The following is a 9,945-nucleotide window of genomic DNA, read 5'->3' as shown; positions in this document are numbered from 1 at the left end:
TGAGGGTAATTCAGACACACGTGAAACAATAGCCAATGACAGAGCAGGGAGGAGACATAACAAAACATAACAAATGCACGTGTCCAAATGTCACGAATGTCACCAAAGGGAAAGCAGGTGCTCGCGCACCTTGCTCGTCCACGCGCGCTCACATGTTCTAACGCGCGCGCTGCGCTGCGTTTCCTATGAGGAAAAAAACCCGATCTCAGTAGCACGTACAGGTAAATGAACACATTCAGGCTTGGACTGTGCAACGTACTGAAACATTTCTCTGAAAAAATGTCTATGAGGATGACTGTCGAGTGTAAAACTGAAAACTGGCATGGCTTTTAAAGTTCAAAGATGTTCTCTTAAAGCTAAGACAATATAGAAGGTTCATTCAGTCTTCACTTTCTTCTGAAACAGGTGATCCTATCACAGAGCAGGACAGAGTCAAAAGGGAAATGAAGATCTGCAGGGCTGGATTACATGGTCAAAGTAGAAGTAGAAGATCTTGCTGTTGCAGATTCGGCAATCATCAGATTTTCTCAACAAGAAACGCACAAGGGAGAGATTGCTGCCTTGCAAAATGGAAGATCTGGAGTAAAGAGCAGCTGTGATATTCATAACCTTCATCCAGTGTTGATGGATGGTGTGCTCAAAGTTGGTGGAGGACTTAGTAGAGCAGCGATGCCAGAAGAGATGAAACGTCCTGTTATCTTGTTAAAGGAACACCATGTATCCAAACTCATCTGGCCACATGTTCATAAAAACTAGGTCATGCTGGAGGAAGCCACATGTCAACACTTCAAAAAAGGTAATGAGTTATAAATTGAAACTCTGCCTGTAGAAATAAATTTTCAGAATGCGTTGTCCGTCAACGTCTACAGGGCAAGATGGGAGAATAAAAAATGGCTGAGACTCATGCATTAAAGTTTGATAATGGCACAAATTTCATTGAAGCAGAAAGAGAGCTCCAGACAGCTTTGAACACACTGGATCATGACTAAATCCTGCGTACATGTTTCTGAGGGACTCAAATGGACTTTAATCCCCCTGCTGCATCGCATCACGGTGGGAGTGGCTCATTCATCTGGTAAAGAAGGTCCTGTACTCCACTCTCCAACAACAATCGTTGGATGATGAGAATTTTCACACCATCCTTTGTGAAATTGAAGCTATTCTTAATGACCTCCCCATCACAAAGCTTCTGATGATTTAAACAACTTGGAAGCTCTTACGCCCAATCACATTTTATAGCTGAGATCAAAACCACCTCTTCCACCAAGGCTTTTTAAAGACAGTGATCTGTACATAAACACGTAAAGAGCGACAAGTCCAATACTTTGATCTTTTTGGAAAAGGTGGGTCAGAGAATTCCTTCCACTGCTCCAGGAATATCAGAAGTGGACGAAACCACACAGAAGCTTCGCTGTTGGTGATATTGTGATCATCATGGATCCAGCAGCTCCATGAGGTTCTTGGCTACTTGACAAAATAACTCAAACATATCCTGAAAGTAGAGGACTAATACGAACTGCACAACTGAAAACTAAAACAGGATTACTGGACAGACCTGTGATTAAAATCTGCCCGTTTTTAGAAGACACTGAGGACTGATCTCTAAAGTGGACATACACATACATATTCCGGCTCCTTTGATAATTTAATGGATTGTAGTTGCACACCAGCAATTATGGGGTCGGTGTGTAGGAGCCATTGTAGATACAGGTGTATCTAAAAAAAAATTTAATATGGTAGAAAAGTGTTTTATTTCCATAATTTAATTCAAAAAGTGATACTTTCATATTTTCTAGATTCATTACACATAACGTGAAATATTTCAAGCCTTTTTTCTTTTAATCTCAATGAATACGGCTTACACCTCATGGAAATCAAAAATCCAGTATCTTAGAAAAAAAAATTATAATACAGAAATTTGACCATCTGAAAGGTATGTTCATTTATGCACTCAATACACGGTCGGGGCTTTAATCCTTTTGCACACATTACTCTATCAATGCGCCGTGGCATGGAGGCGATCAGCCTGTGGCACTCCTGAGGTGTTCTGGAAGCCAAGGTTTCTTTGATTATTGTATTATAAGTTCTTTATTCTAATATTTTGAGATTTTTGATTTCCGTGAGCTGTAATCCAAAATCATCGAGATTAAAACAACAACAAAAAAAAGGCTTGAAATATTTCACTTGATGTGTAATGAATATAAAATATACATATTAAATTATGGCAAAAATACATTTTTCCACAATGTAACATTTTTTTTTAGATGCACTTGTAAATGTATGTGTACTGCATGTATTTTGAGGCTGTCACCACTGGGGGGCAGTATACGCATGTTAAGGGGTATTATCAGGTGATTATATGATATCAGGTATACCCAGCTAACAATTTTTGGTTCTCAGAACATACATTTTTAATGTTTGTTTTTTGTTAACCAGGAACATTTTATTTATGGAAATAGAAAGACGTGGTTTGGAAAGATAGGTTTGCAGTACGTTCCCCTAATGTTCTCTTAATGCTCCCATGATGTTTTGTTAATGTCCCCATAATTTCATAAATGAGAATTGAAAACTACTCAAAGTGTCTGCATAAACTTTCATTATCTGTTTGTAAAAACCTTGCTGATGGACCTATTTGATATGAATCACAATTCCCAACTCAGTGGTACAGGTAGTAAAACTTGAGGTAAAGTTCTCCAGCTCAACATTCTCAACTCAGCTAGTAGCCTATTTTTTTATTGAAGGCTGTGGTAATTTACCTGCCAATGTATGACTTGATCAGATAAAAAGCTCGATTTATCATAAAACTTGCCTCAGGTGTTTCATTGTTTGCAGGACTACCAGACCATAAAATATCAAACTTTTTGGCTAACATGAGACTAGGCTAGTTTGGTGTCAAGCTAAGCTAACTAAGCTATCATTGTATGGGTTTAGCTGCTACAGAACCATGCAGAGTACATTATCTGTCCTTGTGTAGCTGCTCCCAAACTTATTCTTCTGGTCAGATTAAAACGTATGCTTCAACTGATGTTTGTCGTTTCTTTTATTGCATTCCTTCACAACTTAAGCGCATTCAATCACCGTCAAACACCATCAATCACCGTCAAACACCGTCAAACACCATCAATCACCGTCAAACACTCAGTGAAAAACTGAACTAAAGTACATAACACATTCTCACATGAGCATATTGCACATAAGCATGTTCTTAAGAGTCCATGTGTATTCATTCATCTTGCTCACATATTAAACTAGCATTAATGGCCTTAGGAAACATTTGCACAATTACATTACAATACAAACCAACATACCGTGTGCGCCTTCCGACCAGAAATCTAGGAGAAGCTGTAACGCTTTACTGTTTAATTATTCTCTTCTTTAGCATCTAACTCCGTGTACAGCGTAGCACCAAAAACTGCATGCACATTTTTGCACTGCTATTAGTTAGGCTAATCACATGACCACAGTAACTTAAATTCAATGCAGTTCACTAGTTTAACCTGTAGGTGTCACTATTTCTGCAACCCTTGTAGAACAAAACTCACATAGGCAAATTATTATTAATATTTACATTGCATTATTGTAATAACAACAACATAACAAATAAATACTTTAAAGGCTTAAAGAAAGAAAAGACCCATACATGTTTTCAGCGACAGCTACATCATGTTCACGTAAACTGGAACTCATATAGACATTTACACATCAGTGGATGTTAGTGATTCAGTTTCAGTGCCTTTACTGGCTAAAAATGATTTTAAAAATCAGTGTATATCCATTTTTCTCTCACACTGACTGTGAGATGGCTTTTGGAAGAATTGAGAGCTGTCAGCAAATAAGACACAAGAATTTCCACGTATTTTCCTGTAAACCTTGTCTGATTGGTCTCACCTCCATTTACTGAAGATAAAATTACAACACTTCAGTCAGTCAGTCGGGTGGTGACGAGGGCGTTGGGGCGCTCATCGGTGCCTCCAAGCTGGTGTCACCCTAAGGACTGCCTGGTTCACCTATGTCTAGAACCGGCCCTGTCGCATGCCATGACAGTACGTACTGCATTAGATTCAGTACCTACAGCTCGTTGAAACAGTGTGTACTGATCAGTATGTGTGTAGTCTGAATACAAAGTGGACATACTACATCCGACATGTTGGTGCAGACAGCTCTTCCGTGCCAGTTCCGTTACATTATGGGATAGTGCAGTATCCACAGTGTCCACTGGATCCATACTGCAGAATCAGAAGGTCATCTGGGTATTTCTCGCCTACTGTTTGATGAATACTGAGAATTCTGACATGCTACTACTTTGGTGTACTGCTTTTCTCCTACTGTGTCGTAGGATAGTAGGGATATTCAGCCTATAGTAGTACGCCAAAAGTAATAGCACTGGACACTGTACTATCCCATAATACAGTGGTTCTCAACCAGGGGCTCCACTGGGGAGGCGGGAAGAGATCGGAAGGGAGGTGCAAAAAAAACACAGACCGGGCATCAGTTGTGTACTCTGTGTATTTTATTGCTTTTCAAATATATTGAGCATAAATGAAAAACTCAGTCTTTTCTCTCCCTCTGTATTTTCTCTTTTCTGGGTACAGGTGGAGTTTAGCTGCCTTTTATCTAGCTGTCACTGCAGACCAGTGTTGCCAACTTAGCGACGTTTCAGACCCCTTTAGCGACATTCTTTTTGCAAAAAAATAAGCACCTAGTGACAAATTTAGCGACTTTTTGGACAAACCTTAGCAACTTTCCATTTGTGGCCAGTACTGTCCTGCAAGCGCGAGGTCTTGCTTTCATGCTGCACTCACACCTCCCTCTGAATCTGCTCTGTTCAGTGAGGGGCTGAGAGCCGGAGATTTAACAATGTCATGGATAACGAGACACGCCCTTCTTCCCAATGTGAATGTTTTTAGAATGCGAGACAACTGGAATGCAACATGTTTTACATAGTTCTCTTGTTCAAAGTATTCATAGTGTTCAGGAACACTTTATATCATTCATGTTCAATACCTGTCCGTTATATAGCTTTATAAATGTCATAAAAGTTATGAAAAGTAATAAAAAAGTACAAAAACACTAAAGCAAAAATAAAATAATCTATCTATCTATCTATCTATCTATCTATCAGTCAAAAAAATATATATAATGTACATATTTATAATATATAAGATATATATATATATATATATTTAGTATAGAATAGATCATAATTATACCTGGTCTCCTCTAATATGGGGGGGTGCCACATGATAGGGGAGGCTTGGGGGGGCTTTAGTTACAAAAGGTTGAGAACCTCTGCCATAATGCAACAAGACTGGCACAGACGAGCTGTCAGAATCGGCACCAAGTAGTATGTCTGGTTTGTATTCATGCTTACCACTTACTACTGATCAGTACTGTACTGTATCAACAACTGAGCAGTAGGTACTGAATCTAATGTAGTAGGTACTGAATGTAATGCAGTAGGTACTGAATCTAGTGTAGCAAGTACTGAATCTAATGCAGTAGACCTGTCACAGTATGCCATTTCGGATGCAGCCGCAATTCTTACCACACACACGCTCACACACAACTTATCAACACTATCTTTTATTTATTTATTTAAAACTAACCACATAACACTCTGATCATGTACTCTTCCTTTCATACGTTCTAAGAAACAGAAAATGTTCATCCATGATAAAAGCCCACAAAAATATTATGAACTAAAATCTGATTCACGCTCAGAAAAAAACTCCATGCCACCTCAGACACTCTACAACCCAAAATAACACAAATCCTGTAGATTTTAGATTCTACACATATGCACTAAAATGAACCAAAGGAAACTGCAGTCTGTAGTGTGATTAGATTAGATTAGATTAGATTGCATTGGATTAGATCCACTACGTAATGTATGTTGTAACACGCCTGCGCCAACTGCAGAAACAGTACCTCACTGTTATCCATCTATGGTTAGGGTTGGGGTTAGTGTTAAGGTTAGAACATCCAGTACGTAGTATATCTAATCTAATGTCATTACACTACAGGCTGCAGTGAGGACACACCCAATTAACAGCAATCCACATAAACTATACTGAAAATAACAAATATTTAGGCCCCTCTGACACCATTGGAACAGCAGGCCAAGTTATTGTTATTGCTGTAGACTGAAGACATTTGGGTTTGATATCAAAAGATGAAAAGGACAAGAGAGGTTAGAATTTCAGCTTCTGTTTCCTGGTATTTATATGTAGACGTGTTAAACAACGTAGAACATAGCACATTTCTTTCAGACCACCCAATTGGTAGATACTAGGAAATAAAAGCTGAAATCCTAAACTCTTGTCTCATATCCATCTTTTGATCACATACCCAAATGTCTTTGGTGTACAGCAGAAACAAATGAATAGGCCTTGCTGTTCCAATAGTTTCAGAGGGGACTGTACTGTACGCTCCCACTGATATCATTATTAATGTAACTAATTAACACTATTCTACATATAAATGTAACCCTTACCTTAACCTCAGTAACCAGATTATAATAAAAAAGTTCTCACAAGGGCTCAACTCAAATGAACTAACTCACACAACTGATATGGATGTACACTGATCCAACAATCATATCAGAGACTCTTACGAAAATGTTCTAATCACATATTAACCTCATCACACAGGACATTAGACTTCATCTGAACATATTGTTTTAAGCCACCACTCACTCTACTGAAGACACAAAGAAAACATTTACTCACAGATCATCACACGGAGTGGACGGAGCTCCATCCTGTCACTCAGATGAAGGACTGACTGGCCTGTGGTCTGTGTTAAAGCCACTACACTTCCTGTGTTCTTACACACAGAGAGAAAGTGAGAAAGACTTCCGTTCTGGTCAAAGTTGATGTGCTCTTTTCAGGTGAACCCAGAAATTATAACAACAATTTGCAGAACATAACTTTATTCAACTCCTCAACTTGTACAGTTCCTCTGCTACTTCACTCAGGTTCATGATTGATCTCAACAAGACATCCAGTGGACCTTTCTGTAAAGCTTTTTATCTCGTTTCATTGAATAAGCAAGCTAACTCTTTTAAAAGTACGAGGTCTTTCCTAAATCAAGAAATTTTTCTATTCTGTCAGATATACTTCAGGTTTTGGGTTTGATGCATTCCATAAAGATCAGAAAAGTTCACTGGACTTGATGTCAGAACCTCCTATGAAGCTGGGAGGCAGGGCTTCTGCTAGTCACAAAATGGGGTTCTTAAATCTACAACCTAGATGTGATCAGTGAAAGGGATTCCAATATTTAGATTTTTCCAATAAATCTGTGCATAGCTTCATCCATTTTACAATAATAATAAAAAAAAATAAAAAATAAAAAATAAAATAAATAAAAATAATAATAATAATAATAATAATTCCTTAGATGCATGGGGGGGGGGGGGGGGTCTTCTCAACCACCACCAGTGTGTATGATGCAATAGGACATCCACTACACACCATCCATTGGTGGAGAGGAGAGGAGAGTGTTGTAGCCAATTCAGAGATGGAGATTATTAGCAGGCCATGCTAGATAAGGGCCAATGGAGGAATTTCATCAGGACACCAGGGTTACACCCCTACTCTTTACAAGAAGTGTCCTGGAATTTTTAATGACCATAGTGAACCAGGACCTTGGTTTAATGTCTCATCCCAACGACTGTGCATTTGGACCCACATAGACCATTAAGTGAGCACACCATACTGGCCTCACTAATAGGTATTTAATGTATAAATTTTATACTAATCCCCACAAGTATGATAAACAACTAGCTCTTTATTTACTGAATCCCATTAGCTTTCCACAGTTCTACAGGTTCCTGTTGCTGCTGAAGGTCACAGTGAACCTCCACTGAGTCTCAGGATTTTCCTCCTTTTTGCATCTTGCTTACTGTTAACAATTTTCAACAGACTAGCAGATAAAATATCCAGTTTGTGTGAACACAGCACTGTACTTAAAGCTTTTATGTTAATTCTTCTTTCTGCCTGTTGATGATTCAAGTTATTTACATTCTGAGCTCTCTGTGTTTAGATGCATTTAATGGAAGCACAAAGTAATGTGTTATAAGATGACATAAGATCTAGCATTATGTTTATCTTTTATTATTAGCTCAGCTCACTGAGTGCTGTTAGTGTTTACCACAGAAACTAGAGTGAGAACATGCAGGTGTGACTGTTTTAATTTTGGCTTTACTGAGAATGTGAATGACAGCATTTCCTCATTTCTCACACAGCTCAACTAGAATAGAAACCAAACCACAATAATATTTCATGTCTTAACTGCTATTCATTTAAACTGTGTAATCATTAAATCATTTAAAATCACATATTTGCTGACGAACAAATAAGAATAAATAAAACGTTTTGTGTAATAATGTCAATTAATCACAACATTTACTGAATGGTTATTTATTTATTTTTTTGATCAAGGTTTCTTTATTAACATTTTTCAAATTAAACATACAACACCAACCAAACAGTCAGAACAACCCCCCCCCGCCCCTTGCCAGACACAGAACATACATATTACATATTATAAAGCCAGACCACCACAGAAGAGAGCAAAAGAAATAAAATTATAGACAATGATCACATAACAATACTGTCAGCATCCACGTCTCTGACAAAGAACAGAAAAGGTTGCCAGATTCTGTAAAATTTCCCAGTCGCCCCCATGACAGTGTACCTAATCTTTTCCAACTTAAGAGGAGATATGACTTCCCTGACCCAACGACCATACACTGGTGGAGCAGGATCCTTCCATCTAAACAATATTAATCTCCTGGCCAGGAGAGTGCAGAAGGACATCATGCTGGTCTCGCACCATCTGAAAGGAGTATTCTCCGGGGTCACCCCAAACATTGCAATAAGAGGGGACGGCTGTACTACTCTTCCCAATATCTTAGTAAAGGTCTCAAATATAGATTGCCAGAATGTGTACAGCTTTGGACATGTCCAGAACATATGCAACAGAGTGGCTGGGGCCTGTCTGCATCAATCACATGTGGGATCTATGCCGGAATTAATCTTCGAGAGTCTAGCTTTGGACCAATGCAGATGGTGAACAATTTTAAATTGGACAACCGCATGTCTGAGACATATGGAGGAGGAGAAAATCCCCCGGATTACCTTGCACCAATCAGCGTCAGAAATTGATTCGCCTAAGTCCGCCTCCCATTTATTCTTAAGGAGATCTAGGGACGACAAATCATGCATGCTGAGTAGGTCATAGATAACCCTTATTGTCTGCTTCCTGGCCAGTTTTACAGTTAAAATTGGGAAGGGCACAACGGGAAGGTGTCCGAATTTAAGGCGACAAAGCTTCTAAGCTGCAAATATTTATAAAAATGCAATCTGGCAATGTCATATTTCTGCATGAGCTGCTTGAATGAGACAAAAACACCCTCAAAATAGAGATCAGGCAGTAAGACAGCTCCCTTTCTAGACCAAGTAACGAAAGTCTTATCCAACAAAGATGGGAGAAACAGATGATTATTTGCAATTGGCCCCATGAGTGACAAGTCCCCAAGAGAGAAAGATCTTCTAAACTGATTCCAAATTTTGATTGAGTGTACAGCAACTGGATTACAGGTAAAGCTAGACTGGGGTTGTGCGAATGGTAATTTAACACACAGTAGGGCCGCCGGGGAGGTGGACGCGATGGACGCCCCCTCCATAATTGTCCATACAGGGGCTGCCACATTCTCCCCCATCCAGGACAACAATGATCTTGTATTAGCTGCCCAGTAGTAGTACATGAAGTTTGGGAGTGCCATCCCTCCCTTCCCTCGAGGTGTCTGCAATATATGCCTTTTGATCCATGGTGGCTTTTTGTTCCAGATAAAGGCTGAGATTTGATTGTTCAGTTTTGAAAAGAAGGATTTCGTAAGAAACACTGGGAAACACTGAAAAACATATCAAAATTTAGGCAGCA

The 9,945-nt window shown here is 39.0% G+C and overlaps 1 pseudogene; it reads right to left on the bottom strand.

Moving 5' to 3' along the window:
• Positions 1–5,616: 5,616 nt before the first annotated feature.
• LOC128633143 (uncharacterized) lies at positions 5,617–5,743 on the bottom strand (annotated as a pseudogene).
• Between the last annotated feature and the right edge of the window lie 4,202 nt (positions 5,744–9,945).

Source organism: Ictalurus punctatus, chromosome 7 (assembly GCF_001660625.3).
Source record: "Ictalurus punctatus breed USDA103 chromosome 7, Coco_2.0, whole genome shotgun sequence".
Lineage (NCBI taxonomy): Eukaryota > Metazoa > Chordata > Actinopteri > Siluriformes > Ictaluridae > Ictalurus > Ictalurus punctatus.
Note: the sequence above shows the minus strand (reverse complement) of the source record. Positions and strands in the feature narration are given on the sequence as shown.